General features: G+C 39.9%; 1 protein-coding gene across 1 annotated transcript in view; it reads right to left on the reverse strand.

Annotated features, from left to right (window-relative positions):
- The window catches only part of ME1 (malic enzyme 1), a 227,456-nt gene that overhangs the window by 125,021 nt on the left and 80,436 nt on the right, over nucleotides 1–21,999 (reverse strand). The window lies entirely within an intron of this gene.

Here is a 21,999-nt window from a genome sequence, read left to right on the forward strand (position 1 = left end):
AATACCTGTATATCATAAAAACAATCACAGGAGAAAATTTAACTTTCAATAACAAGCTGTTCAGAGATGAAAGCCTGTGACAAACATTTCTATGAGGTAAATAAAAAAAGTGTAATTTATTATGAAATGGTTTTATTCTTAAAACTGACCCAGCACTTGTTAAGGAAAAGGACTGCAGATTTACCCACTCAAATGTAATCTCTCATTTGTTTTACTTAAAAATACAGGATTTGATACCATGGCTAAAACAGATAAAGCCATTATTAATAAGAAGACTGAATTGAAAACACAGTTAAAATTATGCATGCTATAGGATATTTGTCTCAAACGACAAAATAAAATTAATATGTAGTATATGCTACAAGAACTTTTCATGTATATCTACAATATATATTTGGTAGACTGAAAAATAATTGGCCAATTCTTATGAACTAAAGTATAAGTATCCATGAAATGCTGTAGATTAAACAAAAATTATAAGAATGCAGGAGCATTTGCCTACATTATTATTATTATTTTAATCCACCAACCTGTAGGGTTAGATTAGGTCTGATACTAGAAGGAGTAAATATCCTGTAGTTTAATTTTAATTTAGCAGAATGCTTGAAAATTGTTATGTAGCACAGCTAATATAATGAAATATATGCTAATGAGCTACAAGTATTATTTAATTCTCTAATACATTGGGGTTTTTTTAAACCATCCTATAGTCCTTTTGCATGCAAAATTACCTCAGCTCCAATACTTCAGGGGTAGCCGAGTTAGTCTGTACAGGATAAACTTAAAAAAACAAGTGATCTGGTAGCACTTAATAGGCTAACGAAACATGTAGATGATATCGTCTGAAGAAGTGGGCTGTGCCCACGAAAGCTCATGATACCATGTACATGTTTTGTTAGTCCATAAAGTGCTACCAGACCATTTGTTGTTTAAGTTTACTCAGCTCCAATGGCAGTTATATGCATATAAGAAATACAATATTGTCTCATGTCTCATGTGAGATGATGGCTGATGCCCTAGCTTTAAACCAAGACAACAGTAGAAGACTCATTGACTTCTCAGTTAAAAACCACAGAGACAATGACAAAAATGAAGACTACAAGTTACAGAGGACTGACTATGTGTCCCTACGTATTTTCTTTTAAATCAGTGTTGAATGGTAAAGAGATATAAAGTCATATCATTTAAACTATTCTGATCTTTTTAATACACTTGTTTATAAATAAGATAGTTCATCAATATAAGGTTCATAACATTATATGAACCTTCCATCCCCTGCCTTTGCTGCTCAGAATTCTTCCTAGATGACTGTCTAGCTTAGACTCTGAGGAAGTGGGTCTGGCCCACGAAAGCTCATCATCTAATAAACCATCTTGTTAGTCTTTAAAGTGCTACATTGTCCTGCATTTTGCTTCAACTACCCCAGACTAACACGGCTACATTTCTATCACTGCTCAAAGAGAGACTCCCTTATCCAGAGTCAAATTAACAAGCCTCATTGCCTCAGTATATCTAAAATGGTTCCATGCAAGTTAATTCATGGAACCACTATTAAATATTGCTAACATAGGGTCAACAGAAAAATCCTGCCGTCCCAGTAAAAATACAAAATATAGGTGCATATATTCCTGCTTTATTCTATTAAAGAGTTTTGGAAGATCTATCAATATACAATATAGGACATGCTATTCTAGTTTGAAAATTAATTTATATTTTTCTTCAATATTCTTGTAGACTGTACTTCCACCACAGGTCTCCACTGTTAGCTAAATGCATCTTTCTATTAACAAAAGTTTACATATGCACCTATTCCACACCTTTGTGGTACTTTGAACATACTGTATATATATCCAATTGACATGACAAAATTGCTTAAGTCCAAAAACTCCTATCCAAAGGAAAAGTACAGCACATTCTGTTTTCTTATTCTAGAAAGAGGAAAAGCAAGCAAAACTGGGTGCATTTCTAAATAAATACAAAAATCAACCAAGGACACACAATGTAAGACATCACAATAAAAAAATGGGACAGAGAAGAAATCTACAGCTTGTAAGTTAGCATTGCAGTGTGTTAACTCATAAGGTTTTGTTTGTTTGATGATGCTCAGCATATTCTTTAAAAAGTTGTAAATAACTGTGTCCATTCTATAAATCACCTAAAGCGTAGTATTGCTTGGTATAGCATCCTGGAGTTTAAAATTACTCTTGATTATAAGCACACCAAAGAAAACAATTAAAAGTGTAACAAAAGAGCTATACAGCCATCCTTCTTTTAGGCTTAAACTGACCTAACATGTTTGCGTTAAATGAAGCAAAAAGCGGTTTAGTTTTTCTAAAGAGCTTGATTCCAGCCCAGAGTGGTAATGTGACCTTTCTAAATCCGTGGAGCAAGGTCTCACTGGAATGGATTTCTTGACAGTGGGAAATAAAAGCAGTATAGCTGTATAAGAGATGACTTTGTTAAAACATTTGTAAGGAACTTTGCAGAAGTATGGCATGTTCATTTTAGAAAACTGTCCAAGTGGGACAGCATCCAAACAACAATGAAAAATAGGGACCAAAATGTAAATATAGGAGTCATGCCCCCACATTTTTTTCTCTCTCTATTTTCTTGCTGCTTCTTTCTACTTGTTTCTGAAGGCGGCATTTCTCTGATTGCCAAGATACCCATGGTATTAGAGAGACAATTTTCTTTGGTCTTTTTTATTTCTTGTCTCTATAGCTTTATATTCAGTCTTCCCTCTCCTTTTCTTCCTCTCGTATTTTCTTGTCTCCTTCTTTTCTAGGACTTTCCAGAATCCTCTTCCCCTAATCACACTTCTCTAACACTGTCTTACACAAACAGCTAATTTTAAGGCCTAATTCTGATGTCAAATCAGTGTTACATTAATGTAATTATAACACTATATAACCTATAAGGAATATCCAGAGCATACTACTAGAGCTGAAAGCATTTTGACAAGTCCTTTTGTGTCTTAAGAGGTGCTCTGGTCTCTTAACTATTCAGTCCAGCAGAGACTTCACCAACCTGAAAAACACACATACTGTAACCGTGCTTGAAATGTTGGCTAGTTTGACAAAAAGTGAGATTTTTCATCCTGCATCCAGTTATCCTCATACTCCCATCTGAGAAAGGAATATTAGAATTTTTTCCCCTATGTAACTGTAATACCAGATAAATAGTACCAAGCAACAGTGAAGCCTGAGAGTTTGCTTCGTAAGATACCAGCACAAAACGCTTCAGCACACCGTATAAGGTACCTTTTTGGACAGAGCCCAGTGTCTCAGAAAATGCTATTTAAAAACAAACAAAAGGCCATGGACACTTTTTGGCTATTTAACCATTTTTTCATACTTTTAATGTAGAAGTTGATGCATCAGGCAGTTGTTTGGTCAGCACTGCATCCCCACATTAACAACCAATACCAAAATATAGTTATGTTGTAAACAAAATACCATGGCAAGATCCTGGGCCTCATTAGGGCTGCTTTGATCACTTCAGGTACTTCCGAAAGACACAGAGTTGGTCCTTGGGCAGCTCCATATGTGCTTTGCTCCCATTGAGATTTGTATCAACCCATTCACAACTGCATAACCTGCCTGTGACTACTCCAGCATTTGTTTAAATGAAAAAATTGTATTAGGAAAGGATATATTTCAGCCTTCTTAATTAAATGTAGCAGGTAGAAACAAAGAGGAAAGCCAGCATCATCTGATTAGCCAGTTATTTGGTGACCTTTACTGCCCTGTGGACCAATAGTGCACATATCCCCATTCCACTTTCTCCTTCCCCACAAGAGCTCAATGAGCCCCATAAAGTGGGGTCAGAATCAATGGAGCACTGAGTGGGGGTTGGAGGCTCATTTGTACAATAAGATCTTCTCCCTGATTAGTTCTGCATTACTCACCTGTGAAGCAAATACAAATTTCCATAACAATTATTTGCTCACTGGGTAGGATTTTTATTGAGAATGTACATTTTATTTGGTGGCCCTGAAAGCTATCAGTTTGCGTTTATGTGGCTCTCAGCAGGCTTCAAGTTTGACATGCCTGTTCTAGAAGGAATGATGTAAGTATATGGTATGGAAATATGGATGTACATTCCCTATCTTATGAAACTGGGGTGTTCGTGACTGTGCTAGCTGTATTAATAAACTATATTTGTAAATATACAAGAGTTCCTATAGTGTTGCAACTATGCACATCAGGGTTCCCAACCATAGAATAGGCCTGATCCTGGGACAAAGAACTTGTCAACCCTAAAGATGGCAATTAGAAATTAAAATGTAATCTTAGATCAGGCAACGTGAGTATGTGTGCAAACTGTGATTTTTGAAAGATTTATAAGTTGAGTAAATTTGAGCAGATTTTCAAAGCACAATCTCTGACACCCTGCCAAATTTCAACTCCCACCTCCAGTCCATGAGAGAGCCAGAACTTTCCAAAGAAAAGGTCCCCAGAATGTTTTAAAATTTGAAAATATTTCCCGCCAGCTTAGTTCTCAGACATAGATGAATTATTTTGGCTGGAAACTTTCTGGGTGAGATAGACACCCAGCCAGAACAGTCAAAGTTTGGCAGAGTTATAAGCAACTGTGTCTTACAATGGGATGTCGCAGACAACCTGAAGAACCGCGGTACTATCAATGCAGCCTTCAGCAACAAATGGAAATTACTTGTATGAGAGTGTGAAATTTGTCAGCAGCTTTTTATGCTTCGTACTATGCCTCATCAGTGAAACACAGGGTCATCAGTGAAACACAGTTTTTACTTTTGGCTCTTGAATGTCTGCTCAGCTGTAAAGTGACAGGAGAAAGAGCAATAATATAGCATACCTTCCACTTCCATAAAAAATATGCCACAAAGTGCTGCAAGTGCAAGTACAACAATGCAATACCTACTGGCTATCATTTTGACAGATTAGTCCTATATCTTCCTTTTAACCGATAGATATGAGATAAAAGCAACCAACAAGCAAATGTTTCGTATTCCAGTAGCATGGAGGGCTACCAACCAAGATTGGGGTTCCACTGCTAGACACTGTACAAACACAGAACACAAAGAAGTCCCTGCCCTGAAAAGCATGCACTGTAGACAAGACAAAACATCAAGAGGGAAGGCTAGGCTGTAACATAAAAATCAAACTACTACTTTTGATGTCTTAATTTAGAGTTTTGATTTGTTTTATTAATTTCTCAGGTGGGGTTCTGTGGGAAAGGCTTAACTAAGTTGAAAGTCAAAGGAAGGGGGAGAAAACACTGAAACGAGGGCAATAAAGAACGGGAAGAAAGTGGAACATGAAGGGCAGGTGAAATGAAGCTGAAGTGAACAAGGAACATTTGTACCCGTCTTATCACCTTGGTAAGTCAACATGTGATAAAGTTATGGCAGAATTCTTATACAGAGCCATATATTCTGCTGTGCCCAATAATTATTGGTTACAGCTGAAGGAGGCAAAACCAAACAGGGTATATAGATCTGTGATCCTAAAACCAATTTGTGCTGGTTGAGTCCCAGAATATTTTTAATCAGTCTGGGGGCTGCAATTACAGGCAGTCCCCGAGTTACGCGGATCCGACTTATGTCGGATCCGCAGTTACGAACGGGGATTTTCTCGCCCCGGAGGACTGGAGCGGTGGGACGCCTGGTCCCGCCGTCCGCCTCCTCCGGGGCGAGAAAAGCTGCTCCCCGTCTCCCTGGTCTGCTGGGGGAGCCATCAGACCAGGGAGATGGGGAGCAAAGCGGCGGAGGACCCGGGGCCAGACCTGCGGCGCTTCCAGATCAGCTGGAGGCGCCGCGGGTCCGGCCCCGGGTCCTCCGCCGCTTTGTTCAGCGTCTCCCTGGTCTGCAGACCAGGGAGACGCTGAGCAAAGCGGCGGAGGACCCGGGGCCGGACCCATGGCGCTGATCTGGAAGCGCCGCGGTCCATCCCGGGTCCTCCGCCGCTTTGCTCCGCGTCTCCCTGGTCTGCTGGGGGAGGACGCAGCCAGTGCCCCCCCCAGCAGACCAGGGAGACGTGGAGCAAAGCCCGGGGCCTGTGGTAGAGCAGGTGGGGCGCTGCCGGTTGGTCCCGCAGCATCGCTCCTTGGCGCTACTGGACCAACCTGACAGCACCCCAGCTGCTCTGCCCCAGGAGTCCTGATTCAGCTGCTGCTGATCAGTTTCAGCAGCGGCTGAATCAGGACACCTGGGGCAGAGCAGCTGGGGTGCTGCTGGGTTGGTCCAGTAGCGCCGAGGAGCGGCTGCGCTACTGGACCAACCCAGCAGCACCCGAGCTGCTCTGCCCCAGGTGTCCCCAAGTCAGCCGCTGCTGAAACTGACCAGCGGCTGACTACAGGAAGCCCGAGGCAGAGTTGTTCTGCCCTGGGCTTCCTGGAATCAGCTGCTGATCAGTTTCAGCAGCAGCTGACTTGGGGACGCCTGGGGTTCTTAAGTTGAATCTGCATGTAAGTCAGAACTGGTGTCCAGATTCAGCCGCTGTTGAAACTGATCAGTTTCAGCAGTGGCTGAATCTGGATGCCAGTTCCAACTTACATACAGATTCAACTTAATAACAAACCTACAGTCCCTATCTTGTACGTAACCCGGGGACTGCCTGTAATTACCTCCACTGCCTATGGCTCCCAAGAAGAATTGACCAAAATTTAGGCTTTGGGGTTCATGAAAATCTTCAAGACTACAAAATTTAATTTCATCCCAAGTCTGTCCAAAACCATTTTTTTTTCATTATTATGAACTTGAAATCCTCTGACACATGGTGTGTTTGATATAAAATATACTTTCTGGAATTGACAGCTACAGACTCAAACTAACAAACTTATAGCTGGAAGCGCTGAGGTCTCCAGAAGTTAAGAGGTAACCTAGCAGGGAATCAGGTACAGAATCCTGCCTGCGATTTAACAAAAGATTGAAGAATTCCAACTTGTGTTTTGGGACATTTCAGGTTTAACAAACTGGCACTTTTTCACAAAACATCTGTCAGAAAATTTCCATTGAGCTCCATTCTTAAAGGATCATCCATCAGTATCAGGAATTGCCTCAGAGCAGTAGTTCTCTTGCAGTGACCCTTCCTATGACGTCTCTACCACGACCGCGGACACCCTACAATGCAGGATAGGAAATGGCTTTGTTTTCTTGGCCCTTTGAGCTGCCACAAAAGGGCTGGGGGGGAAATCTGGTTTACATGTTTTCTTAATCATGTCAGCATATTTACTGGCTAATTTGGAATGTCAGATTAAGATTTTGCATGAAACTGATAAGCAGCATAAGACATTTTTTATATTGATCTATAGCGTGTCAACTCTGGCAGAAAAGTGATTAGGAACAAGACTTGGGAAAGAAAAGGGCATAAAAATGGTGCATGGAGGACATTCAAATTAAGAAGTACTAAATGAGTGGTAGAAGTAATTGTTAATAATGACCATATCTTGCCAGGATATGAAAGGAAAAATCCAATCATGGACACATGTGCTTTTAATAAAGAGTGGATGAAAATACACAATATAAATTCTGCTAGCCTTTTAGCATGCATATATAAGCTGTTTTCTAATTAGAAGCTTACAAATAGCAGTAGCAGCAACTACAACAACAAAGAAAGGGCAGAACCAAGCTCCTAGAATTGTTCTGTATATAAATTGAGCCCAGCCTAGTTTGGAAGCCTTCATTGTAAACACATATTCTGAAATTTAGAATTTAATGCACTGTACAAACTGAACTCAGACTCCCACAAAATTGGACAGACTCAAAGGGAGTTATGTGTATTTTTATATTTCCCTGAGGGACAATATAGACTGGGATTACTAGTGCTTCAAAGTTGACTCATCTTGCCTGTGACTAATAACTTATGATAATGGGAGGTACTCACTATGACGTCTTTAAAAATTTTAAACATTTTCCAATGTAACAAAGTTCAAACTTTTCTCATAACCCTAAATATTTTCACTCATAAGTTGAATATAGAGTAACAGAGGTAACTTTATTAATTTCTCCATGCTGCCTGCAATAACAACCTTAAAAACCCCAGTTGAGAGAACTTCAGTTCAATTTAGCAGTGTCTCCCAGTCACCACTTGGGGTACATCTAGACTACATGCCTCTGTCGCCAGAGGCATGTAGATTAGGCTACCCGACACAGTAAAATGAAGCGGCAATTTAAATAATCGCCGCTTCATTTAAATTTACATGGCTGCCACACTGAGCCGACAAACAGCTGATCAGCTGTTTGTCGGCTCAGTGCGATAGTCTTGAGGCTCCCCTGCCGACATCAAAGGTATTTGTCGACCACCCAGGTAAACCTCATCCCAGGAACCTGCAAAAAATCCCATTGCCTATTCTGTCAACACATCTAAATAAGCAACACCGTCACAGAACCTAACCACATATGCCAAAACATGACAGGCTCATTCAACTGCACATCCTCTAATGTGATATATGCCATCAAGCGCCAGCAATGCCCCTCTGCCATGTACATTGGCCAAACTGGACAGTTTCTATGACAAAGGATTAATTAACACAAATCAGGTATTAGAAATGGTAAAACACAGAAACCTATAGGGGAACATTTTAAGCTACCTGGCACTCATTAATGCAGGGGCAGGCAATAATTTTTGGCCAGGGGCCACTTCAAAGTGTCACGCACTCCTCGCAGGGTAGGAGGCGGCTTCACGTGCCCCCCCTGCCTCAGGTCAATCAGAACCTGGGGACAGGGGAGCTGGATGAAACGTCCTTCGCCCCGCCCCTGTCCCTGCCCTGTGCGAGCGTACGGCACTTGGAAGTGCTATGCACTTCTCGCAGAGCAGGGGGAAGGGCGGAGGAAACTTCACATGCTCTTCCCACCCACAGGCCAATCAAGGCTTGGGGGCAGGGAAGGGCGTGACATCCCCTCCCGCCCTGCGAGGAACACGTGGTGCTTCAAAGCGCTGCATGCTCCTGGCAGGGCAGGAGGAAGCTTCGTGCACTCACCCACCCCCAGGGCCTATTGGCCTGGGGGCAGGGGAGAAGCAGGGCCTCCGCAGGCCAGATCAACCTGCTTGGTGGGTGGGATCCTGCCTGCCGAAGCCTTTTTACCCACCCCTGCATTAATGATTTAAAAGTAGCTGTTCTTCGATATAGGAATTTCACAAGCCAGCTACAGAAAGTGTGCCGAATTGACCTTCATATGCAAATTTGATATTATTTCCCTTGGCCTGAACAAAGACTTGAACTGGATGACCTATTATAAAACCATCTTTCCTTACATTCAACACTCCATTGATATAAAAAGTTAAGTATGAGACACTATCAGCCCACTCAATTAGCCTCATTAGCACTGGCACTACAATTGACAGGTACTGGTTGGATAGACCTCCCTCATCCAGCACCCTCAGGAACTGACTGGTCCCATATGAGGGATTCTTCCAGACCAGGGGAGGTCATTTCAGGCCCCCTGCTGCCGGTCCCTCCCTACCTCTCCCCCACCACCCAGCTGATTAATAAGACTGGTCATATCAAACCACAGATGTTGCTGGACCAGAGAATCCCAGATTTTAGAGGTGCAGCCTGTGCTGTTTTTTCCTTCTCCCTCTTCCTTCTTACTCTGAGGGTCCCCCTTTTTTTCCTCCTCTCATCTAAAGAAGTGTGTTTTGCCCACAAAAACTCATGATACTATATATTTTTGTTAGTCTCTAAGGTGCACAGAATTACTCATTTTTCAAGTTACAGAATTAACTCAGCTACACCTCTGAGTTTCCTATCCATTGCACCTATAAGGAAGAGACAAGCTAATCCTTTAGGTTCCTGTAGTGCAATCTATTCTATATTAGTGTTTAAAAGTATACCAAGGAAGTGGACCAAACCTTTGTAAGTGTAAATACTTTATTAAAATGGTTATGAATGCCATGACCGTTAAATGAAAAGCATGTTTTGCGATAGAGCACACCAAAATACATAATATTCCTATTTTCTTCAGTTCAGCATTATTTTCTGTTCTTCATAACAAACCCAAATGTTGTGTGTGTATCACTTTTTTCAATCCTTTCTGCTGAAGTTTGTCTCCATCCAGAAAATTGGGAAGAAAGGTTTCCTTTTGTTTGTTTTTTTAACCTGCTACTTATTAATTTCATTTGATGACCCCTAGTTCTTGTGTTATGGGAACAAGTAAATAACTGTTCCTTATTTACTTTTTTCCTCACCCGTCATGATTTTATAGACCTCTATCATATCCCCTCTTAGTCAACAGAGAAAAACTGGAACAAAAGTATTTTGGTGGATACAAAGATGGCACTGAAGGTCAAGACAGAGAGAAAGACAGAGACTGTTGAGGAGCAGACTGAAGCCCCAGTCCCCAAAGAGCTCTGGAATAAACTTGGCCTAATGAAGCCTATAGGTAAGACAAATATATATGTAGATTTTTCAGTGTGCTTTAAATCCTTTCGCCTTGTTACGCTGTGTTTGTAGAGTTGAGATTAAACAATAGTTTGTTTTGAAAAGGCTGTTTTGGGCCACTTTGCCTACACAGAATTTTGGCCACAATGCCTACACAGAATTTTTGCAAATAGAGAAACCTAGTCAAACCTGTTGAGCAATCATGGCTGGCATAAAAGCCTGGAGATGTCATCTAAGTGGGAGCATTAGGAGACACCGGATTCCACAATATACTGGAGTCTTCCTCGAGATTTGTTCAGACAGATCTCAACTGGCACCAATGGCCTCAGTAGATTTTACCTCAAGATGAATATGAAGGCCCCTCTACATTCTCAGGCTTGAAAACAAAATCCTAATTCATTGCCCTCCTACAATAGGAAGTAAAAGAGATAAGATGAGGGGAGCCAAAGATGGGCAAGACAGGAGACATACCTTCTTATCAGGTATTGCTGTGCCCTGGACCAATGCCTAGACAGTCTCTTAGGTTACAGGATAAACACCTACTTGCCCACAAACTGCACCAGGACATGTCAAAGTTACAAGTGCAATAAATGTCATTTAAACCTTCAAAACTAGCAGTTTACCAGTTTTGCCATATGATAACAATCCTTTCCAGACCCCAAAATTGGTGATCAGCTGATTCCCCCAAGTATTAGAGAACTTCACACACAATAGTTTAAGGGTGTGATGAAATAGGCCTGTATGCAGTAAGCTATAGCAACCTCCCTCCCCTTCAGGCAGCAGCCAATCATCCAGCTCTATTACCACCTTCAGCAGAAGCAGCAGTGGGCAGAATAGGCTCTAGTGCCCAGATGCAGCATATAATTCCACTCCCTCCCTTTTCCTTGTCCTGCAGGGAAGAGAAGGCAGAAAAAAAGATAGAAGCAGCTACCTCTCTCACAATGAGGGAGCGAGGGGGAGACAGAAAGAGAGTAGTACCCTAGCTGCTCCTTCCTAGTTGAGATCTCTTCTCCCCTCTGAATCCCAACCTCTATTGCTCTCAGCTCCCATAAAAGCATGCAGCTTGGCTAGAGGCACCCAAAAATCTGGGGTACAAGTGGGACTTAGCGTCCATCCACTTGCCTCTTCCTATCCCTGTTATGTGGCTCTGCTTCCTCTGGAGAGGATCTAGTTAACTTCAAAGTGAAAAAAATCTGCCTAATCTATTAGCAGAACATGGAACCTATGAAAGAGCCATGCAAGTGGCAATAGAAGCTATTTAACAGGCATTGGCCAATTTCAGGTATGAACTGTCAGTTGGTGAATTTACTGTGTTAGTCTTCAGCAGTGTTTCTCAAAGTAGTGCAGGCTGGGCTGCTGCTTCCCACAGCTCCCCTTGGCTGCAAAACGGAGCTAACAGGAGCCGTGATGCTCCTTGGCCACAGCGCCAGTAAATAAAAAAACCTGGTGAAGCCAGTTAACAGGTTTCTCGGACCACTTTGAGAAAGGTCTACAGGATCTTATTTTTAAAATAAATTTTAAAAATATTTCATTAGCATGTTGCTAAAAAAAATAATCAAATCTCAAAAAAAATCATCATTCCCCCCTTCCCCCACCTGCCATCAGGCATATAGGCACCAATTTAATAGCAGTTTTATAGGGCCCCATAATTCCTAAGGATGGCCTGCACGACTGCACCAAAATACAACAATATTGATCAGAGTTATCAAAATGTACACAATGGAAATAAATAAAATAGGTAATAATAGAACTTACGCCATTTAATACGTTACCCTCAAAAATAATATAGAAGACACTGAACATGGCTATTTGAGAATTATCTGAGTAAAATATAACAACGTTCCTGGTGCAAAAGACTTTAAAACCAAAAACATATATTTGGTACACAAAGCACAACTACTCCTGTTTATTTTGGAGTCTCATCTGTTGTTGTACAACCTGAAGGTCACTGCAATATATTAAGAGCTTCTGCAATTAAACTGTGTAATTCAGTATACAATTAAGTAAAATATTTTACATTAATGGAAAGAAGGTGTTTTGATCTCCATCTTTTGCCATTCGGTATATTTCAAAATCTACCAGTAATAGGAACATAGATAAAACTGATTGTTAGAAAATAGCTATATTCTTTGTTCACACATACACAAAAAACACAAGTTGTGTCCTGAATATTTCAGTATGCTAATATTTCTAAAATTGCTATAATACATGGCAAACATAGAATGGAAGATGAAGATTAAGTTTCTGTTTATTGCTCTAACTATGGATAGCTAGTCTAATTACATTCCCAAATTATTCTTTATCTACTCAACAAAGTTTTAAATGTCTATTACCAAACCATAAGTAATAGATATCTTAATTAGATGGCATCCTGTTTAAAAAGGCAGACCTTGGGAAACTTTCTGCTTTATGGGGGTCTTTAAGCGGTTCTGCCAGCAGCAGCCACTAAATTATTTTGACAGCTGCTCAGTAAATAACTTCATTACTTACACACTAATAGGCACAAATACAGCTACTTAACGATTGTGAATGACAAAACAGTTCATTAGAGATGAGCACATTCATTATCAAGAGAGAAGCAAATTACTTTTGAAGTAAAACAGTGGGTTATCACCAAAACACACATTTGTTTCATTTTTCTATTATATCCAAGTTATAGAGGAACAATCAATAAAAATATTAAACACTCGGCTAGTAGGAATCTTACAATGTTAATAAGATGAACACACGTACAAATAATGTAAAAATGTTAAATGTATGAAAATTCAAATCACTGAATTTTTATGTTTTATGCTTTTCCGTCTCATTAAAATAGCAAAATTTCCAGCACATGAATGCTAATGTTATCAATTGCTAGATTCTGTTTTTCTCTAAACTATGAAAGTCTTCTATCATTATCTATAGTGCCCCCACACTGTACAAACAAAAACCAGGCATAGTCCCACTTCTTTAGAGCTCACATTCTTAAACAAAAAAAGTAGGTGAAAACATATTAAACATGCTTACTTTGGTGGAATTTTCTATTCATTTCCACTTTAATAAAAAAGGAATTACCTCCAAAAACACACAGAATGGTGTAAATAAGCTTTGAAATTATCTTCTTTGCATGAGGTTGCCCATATTTGCCTTGCCACGCGGGCAACAAACTTAATTTACACCTCAGTGACAACATTAATCTCAATGATCTAAATTATAGTGTCAAAATTATAACAAAAATAAAGGAAATGAAAAAGGGAAGGAAGATAAAACAAGGTAAGTGCTATTGGAAAACTGCTCTCTCCTTTTAGGTTTAAATTCACATTAAGTAAAAGAAAAATACAAAAAAAATAAATAAATCAATGTGTGATGTTTTCCCCCTACTGGTATAATTAAATTCATCTCTGCAAGAGGCAGTAGCAAAGTCCACCACAGAAGCCCTCCTGTTGACACAGTGCTCTCTAGGCCAGTGGTTCTCAACCAGGAGTATATGTACCTGTGGGGATACACAGAAGTCTTCCAGGGGTACAGCAACACATCTAGATATTTGCTTACTACAATAAGCACTAGTAAAGTCAATACAAATTAAAATTTCAATCAGACAAAATGAGAAAATAAGCAATTTTTCAGTAATAGTATGCTATATACTATTTTTGTGTATTTGTGTGTCTGATTTTGTAGGCAAGTAGTTTAAGTGTCATGAAATATAGGGATACACAAGACAAATCCAACTCTTGAAAGGGGTATAATAGTCTGGAAAGGCTGAGAACCACTGCTCTACACCATAGGTTAAGTTAGTACAACTGCATTGCTCAGCAGCATGGATTTTTCACACCCCAGAGTTACATATTTACACAGATATAAATGTACAGAGTAGACCTGGCCTATCTTGAAAACCAAATAGTGTTAGTCCCATCTTTGCCGTGCTTTATTGAAAGGAACTCTTGAACTACAATACTTCTGATAAAAATAGTATAATATTACTTAATAATTGACATTTTTATTATGTGCCATTTTCCCTTAGCAATATACTATTTAAAACCAGACAATTTCAAACTATTTCCCTATCTAGTCACATAATACTTTTCAAAAAGAAACCAAATGATATAAAGAACATTACTAATTCTAGTGGCAATCACATGATTTTACATAATTAAAAAGGAAATGGAAACTTTTCTATTTCCACTTTAACAGTCAAAGCTTTCCAAATAATATGCACATAAACAATTTAAAATATCATCACTTTGTCCGAGACAGAACAACAAAAATGGCTGCCCGTCGCAGGTGAGCCATAGCCTGTTACACCTCAAGGGCTGGTATAGGGGGCTCTGTCTGTGAGGCAGAGCGCTTTCCATATAAGGGCATGCAGAATATTTATCTTCCCCTGCTCGCTCCATCCACTGCAGTAAAGATCAGCCAATGGGATGACTCGTGGTCAGGCCTGCTTACTCCACCCACTGCGGCAAAGATCAGCCAATGAGGTGACAAGTGACCGGGCAATAAAACAGGCAGCCGAACCCCCTCTGAGTGGGGAATTGCATCGTGTGAACACCTGGCCTGATCACCCAGATGCCTTGCACCCCCCGCTCTTGCGTCTTACTGAGCGTTGGTCGACCCGAGTGGAGACAGTTTATGAGCACGTGGCTGGTACTTGTGTTCCTGCTGTCTCCAGAACTGGTATAACACCCCTCCCCTGCCATTATCCCTATCCTGATTGATTTTTCAGTTGCCCTTATTGCCTGTCAAGTGACAGTGGTTAAAGAGTCATTGTGTTAGTTTACAAATAGTTGTTGTTAAGGTTTTAATTGTTCTCTTGTATAAAATAGTGTAAATAGTTAGCTTTATGAACAATATTAGTGTTAATTCAACTGTTCCTAACCCCTGGGCAGTTATTGAGAATTATTGTGATTTAGAAAAGCCTCAGGGAATTGTTTTATATTGTTTGGTAATTTGCTTATTTTTTATTCTGATGATTATCCGGCGCCCGTGCATGTGACTGAGTTCCCAGGCATTAGGTGTCAGAGTCATCATTAAAACAAAATCAGTTTTTATTTTTGCAACCCCAAGTCGTGGTCTCACTCTTTCCGGCATCCCTTTCAAACTTTGTGTATTGCGGGGACTGACACACTTGTTTTATTTTCGCAGTTCTCTGGAGACAGGAGGGACAGTGGGCAAAAAAATAAGGGGCTCAAATAGAAACCCCATTAGAGCTGCTAAAATTGTATTCAGGTCCCAGAATGTGATTGATTCTTGCACCAAAGGAAGCGGGAGAAGTTCTTTCAGAAATCTCACCACCATGGCACTGGAGAAAATTGATTTCCCTGGGATAGATGAATGAAATGCTGATATGGGTTTCACCTCCAAAAACCAGCATTTTCTGATCTGGCAATATCCGTGGACCAGAGAATCTGAGGAGCCTATGTATTTACACAGATTAAAGTATATTGAGGGAGAAGTTCACCAACAGTCCAGTAATACAAAAATGATCCATATGGTTGGAAACTTACACATGCATCTTTTATACTGTAATCCAGGTACTCTGTATAGCTGAGTAGTTTTGTGCTTCTTTTGTCAAAAAAAATGTCTTTCACAAAAGACTTTGTGTCTCATCTGAAAATGTTTTACCATAGTAAGTTCTACCGTGTTAGGCTGTGGAAAGTTCTACCATGTTAGGCTGTGGAACAGCATCTTAAAGAATAATCTGAATAATAAATTTCTTTGTGGCTTTTCATAAATAAATTCATATTTGTGTTCATTATCCTGAATTTAAAATTAGTCTAATTATTTCTTCTGTTCACAGAAAAAATAGGCTGCAAGTGCTCCCTACCAGGCAATTACAAAGATAGTCAGAGTAGAAGCAGCTTTCCTTTGGAAGCTGATAAATTCAGTCCTATGGAGCACATTTTTACATAGGACTTAAAATGGCCTCTAAATTTCCACATGCAAATCAGTTCTAGTAGTGGTTCATTAATTACTATTGCACAAGCTACTTGCTAAATGCACATTTTCATTAATGTAAAATTAGATTACATTTTTTCAAATTTGGCTTCCACAGAGCATGTAAACTGACATCCAGAAAATCAGTAATGGGGGTGGAGTGGAGAGATTTTATCACAGTTAATTGTATCTGGTCCTGAAGTAGCACACATTTTTTTCATTGAGTAGCCTGACTGTTTTACATCAAGTGTTGAATGACTCATTAAATATTTGGGTGCTATACATAAATAAAGCACAACAATTTAGAATCCAATATATTTTAAGAGAGCTCAAATAGGAGACATTTTGTTAACATTACACAAAATAAACAGGCACATATTCTCTTATCAGATAAATACACTACAAACTCAGAAGAATGAAGAAAACAGTGTTTCTTAACTGATGCTGAGTCCTGTGGCACCTTATAGACTAACTGAAGTGTAGGAGCATAAGCTTTCGTGGGCAAAGACCCACTTCGTCATGCATCTGACGAAGTGGGTCTTTGCCCACGAAAGCTTATGCTCCTACACTTCAGTTAGTCTATAAAGTGCCACAGGACTCCTCGTCGCTTTTGCAGATTCAGACTAACACGGCTACCCCTCTGATACTTAACTGATGCTGTGACTAAGTATTATTCCCAGATCACATGGCCAGTAGTAGATGTTACCAGTTCAGTTTAGCAGTCTCCCTTAAGTTCAGTAAATTATTTTCAAATAATGCATATACTGTAACATAGCATTAAAGACAACAAAAGCAGCAAAACTTTAATAGCCAAGTTTCTAATTTTACCAAAAACTGGGAGTGTTTGTGTTCTGGTTCCCATTTTTAGTCAACCTCATAGCTTCTAGGTGTTCAGTCAAATGGTTTTGTTTTTTTCCCCATTGCTATTATACAATAATCAAATATTTAAAATAAAGTAATTTTGATAATGACATTATGATTTTTTAAAGCTAATTATCTATTTTTGATGTCATTCTTAGCCATATTTCCTTCTAATGTAAGACATTCCTGAGTATTTGGAATAATTGCAAATGTCAAATTGCAAATTAGCTCTACTAATAACCAATGGATCAGTTCTAAAGAGGTCAAAAAGATTTGTCAGATTACAATCTTCAGAGTTCATGAAAAAAAAATTATATAAAAGATATAAGTCTAATTATTTTTAGGGATGTGAAAGGTTAACCAGTAAGCATCACCATAAATGGGTGATGCTTACTGGTTCCGATTAACCAGCAATCAGTGGGGACAGGTGCAGCTCCCTGTCTGTGGAGGGAGGGCTGCTGCAGCCCTACGGGGTTGCTCTCATCTAGAGCAACCCCTGTCCATGGTGGGCCCAGGAACCTTGCAAGCAGGAGCTGCTCTGGTGTACAGAAAAGCCTGTCAGGGCTTGTCTATACTAGGGAATTATTGCAAAATAACTCCCCTTATTTCAAAATAACAAGGCGACCATCCACACTACCAACCCTGTTATTTCAAAATAAAGGACTTGTTATTTCCCAATAACTCCTGCTTGTGAAGAGGAAAAGCGCTATTTCAAAATTGTTATTTCGGGAGTTATTTCAGAATAACACTCTACTATAGACATGTCCTCAGGGGGGAGCCCAGGCCCGCCGTGGACAGGGGCTACTTCAGCAGGAGCTAAGAGCCAGCAGCCAGCCAGCATGGGGCTGGTGACTGCTCCTACTGGGCTGGAGTGGTCACAAGCCCAGATCCCGCTTTTATCGGTTAACTGGTTCAATGTTAGGTTAACATCACATTTAACTGGTTAACTGACTAGCCAGGATTTTATATCCCCAATTATTTTGAAAAGGGAGTGGGCTCAAAAATATAGCCTAAAGGGAAGAGCTGTCAAATTCTAAGGGTACGTCTAGACTACATGCCTTTGTCGCCAGAGGCATGTAGATTAGGCTACCCGACACAGTAAAAGGAAGCAGCGATTTAAATAATCGCCGCTTCATTTAAATTTACATGGCTGCCGTGCTCAGCTGACAAACAGCTGATCAGCTGATTGTCGGCTCAGCGCGGCAGCCATGTAAATTTAAATGAAGCGGCGATTATTTAAATCGCCGCTTCATTTTACTATGCCGGGTAGCCTAATCTACATGCCTCTGGCGACAGAGGCATGTAGTCTAGACATACCCTAAGTATCAGAGCTGCTCCTCGGAATTTATAAACGGTCTGAAATATTGATATCTACCTATCACTACATTTTATATTTACATAACACCAGACCAGTATGTGGTGCTTTACAGATATTTAAGAAAAGCTCAGCCTTTGTCCCACAGATCTTATAAACCACAGTATATTATAAAATATAAATACAGTTATAAAATAAACAGGAATACATTATTTTTGCATATGATTTGCTAATGACAGCATGTAGTCACTGTGCTGTCTCTTCCCTCCACCTCCAACTGATTAAGTTTGGCTACTTCTTAAAAGCAACACATTACTAAAATTACACATCTTTGCACTCTTATCCAAAGTTGTGACTATCAACATTTGACAAAAAATTCCAGGGACAGATATCCAAATAATCTGGGGGCTTGCTAGACCTCCAGAAGTCTGTTTGTATGGTCGGATGAGGGTCAATTATTTTAGATACTATTATTCAGAACCTCAAAATATGAGGTTTAAATAAACATCTGAAAGTAGGAGATCTTCCCAGAACATATGCGGGATTCTTTGTACAAACAGTCTCTTTATGTATTATCCTGTTCAGGGACTATATGGGCTTACTTTTTCCCCCTCAGTGTCTTCATTGGGATTGAAAGTTCTAGTCCTCACTCAAGTATTATCAGCATTCTCTCCCCCATTCTCTTCATGAGATAGAAAATTACTTCTCTCTCCCACATCCAAGGGATCATGCATTTTTTTCCTGCAAGGCCTTTTAAACTCTCTCTTGAAATCTTCCTGTGTCTCTCTATCATTTATCTTTCCCCCAGAAAATATTTATGTCTCTGCTCTTCCTACTCAAAAAGATAATAGTGACTCCCTTTGACTTTATGTCTCTAGATCACTGGTATTTTAATTTCTTTTTGCTCACCTATGCTAAACTCCACCCATTTCTCTCCCCAAAGAAAGCGGATGGTGTCCCTCTTTTTAAGATCTGCAGGGAAATGGACAAGGAGAAAGTTGATCCATGCCTTTATTATTCTCTCACTACAGAAGTGAATGGGGGCTGATGTCACTGAAATACAACTGCTAACTTTTCACTTCCTGTGTATGCTCCTGGGTTACTCTTCATTAGACATCAGGAGCAGCTGGAAAATGTGAATGAAAGAGGGAAAGGAAGCAGCAGTCACTGGTTAGTCTTCTAACTGCTCAGCACCATGGTTCACATTGGAAGAGGTAGATAATTCTTTTTTGAAAATCCTGAAGCATCAACTATCACAGTTCCTGATACATTAGGTTGCAATGACTCACTAGAAAGTTATGATTGAGTAAGCTTTTAGCTATAGTTGGTTGGAAATTTTCCAATTAAAAGTTCTTCCATCAGAAAATGCCAATATGTGGAAATCTGGTTTCAACAAAATTCTGCTGGAAACCAGGCAGGTTCTGGTCAGAAACCTGCCTGGTTTCCTACCAGTTCACTCACCCAGCTCCTTGGCAGTCTGCCTGGTAGGGAGACAAACAGCCTGGAGGTCCTGGCTCCTGAGCTCACAGCTCCTCCACAGCCAGTGAGCACAAGGTTTTTGACTCTGGGCCAGTCCTGCAGACTTCTCTCTCTGGAGTTGGGGCTCTTAGAGTCCCTAGCGCTTTGGGGCCTCTCTGCTGTTGGACACAGGTATTCTGTGAAAAATGCTGACCTTTTTAATTGTTCTCCTGATCATTATTTTGTTTTTCAAAACCTTACAATTTTTCCACAGACTGGAAATTTCATTCCAAGCTAACTCTAATTTTAAGTACACAACAGGGTCAGAGAAGAACATACTAACAGGAATTCATTTACATAAATCCATTTTTTTTTTTTTTAGAGACCTGGGAGTCAAGAAGCCAACATATCCTACTTTCAACTGTACTACTAATTCTCCATATGATATTATTCTATCAGGCAAGACATTAAACCTTTTTGTGTCTCCATCAATGAAACGGAGATATCTACCTTTTGTAACCTGCATTAAGATTGTTGAGCTACCTAAATGAGGAGTATTATTTTATAGTCACACATGATTGAGAAGTACTAAAGCAAAACACATTCATCTTATGAGAGTAAAATGATGACATGGTTTGACTACAAGCCAACAGAACAAACCTTCCAAACCACAGAGAAGAACTGCTGCTAAAATAGATATTTCCAAAGTTCCATCCACCCACTATTTTGGCTAAATTTATAAGCATAGCTAATATTCTGAGACCAAAAATGTTTTTGCTAAACTGATATTAAGTGAGGATCACAGCTGTAACGTAATACAGATATAATCAATTAGAGTCATTTAGAGTAATTTAAAGATGAAAGACAAAATTCAACACATTCAAAGAGTTAAATTACTTCTGCCAGGACTCAGTTTGGTCCAAAAAAACCTATATAAACTATACCAACATATAAAAATTGACAATTGGTGAAATGGCCCTCTCTCCATTCATTAGAAAAAAAAACTATAGCATTTTGCTGTGGATTTCAGGAAAAGAAGTGAAGTACAATAAAAAAACAACAGCAATGAAATCCTACCTATATTGAAGTCAACAGCAAAAGTCCCCTTGATTTTTACTGGGCCAGGATTTCTCCTAGCGAATTTATCTGCTGATTACATTTCCTTACCTACAATATAAACATTCTCTTGCTCTCTGCGTCAATCTTGTAACATTACAGAATTATGGACCGCAATATACAAAAAAAAGTGGGGAGGGACTGGTTTTTCAAATGAAGAAAGAAAACTCCTAGTACTAAGTGGATTTTAATCTCTGTAAGTAAACGGTAGCTGACCTCTTTTGGAGCACTCATATATCACTATACGTAACACAAAATGGAAAGAGAGTTCCTTTTTTGTAACTGGTGTTCTTTGAGATGTATTGCTCATGTCCATTCCACTTTAGGTGTGTATGTTCACTGCATGCACCTGTGTCAGAAGTCTTTCCCCTCATCCCTGAAGTGGCACAACAATGGCACAGTATAAGGTATGGTGCATTCTTCTTGCCAGAAATTCCAACAGTGGAGAAGGGGGGCGGGTTGTGGAATGGACATGAACCACACATCTCAAAGAACACCAGTTACAAAAAAGGTAACTAACTCTCTTTTCTCCTTTGAATAATTGATCATGTCCATTTCACATTAGGGGACTTGAAGCAATACCCACAGGGGTGGGTAGGAGTTCATGAGCGCACTGACTGCAGCACAGCCCTGCTGACCCCAGCATCATCTCTAGCCTGCTGTGTGAGGGGGATCAGTGGGCCATGAACATTGCCCTGATGACCACGTTGTGGTTCTACAGATGTCCTGGATTAGCACTAGTTCCAGGAAGGCAGCTGTCGATGCCTGAGCACTGGTACAATGGGCCTAAATATTCTGCAGCAGGGGAACCCTACCCCATAGCAGGTACAAATACTCAAGGTAATCCATTTAGCGAGATGATGCATTGACATCAGCATGCCTTCATCCTGTCAACCGCAGCATCAAAAAGCTGAAATGACTTGAAGAATAGCTTAATATCCTCCTGGTAAAAGGCCAAGGCCATAGACAAACCTTGT

Source organism: Pelodiscus sinensis, chromosome 3 (assembly GCF_052426305.1).
Source record: "Pelodiscus sinensis isolate ZL-2025 chromosome 3, ASM5242630v1, whole genome shotgun sequence".
Lineage (NCBI taxonomy): Eukaryota > Metazoa > Chordata > Testudines > Trionychidae > Pelodiscus > Pelodiscus sinensis.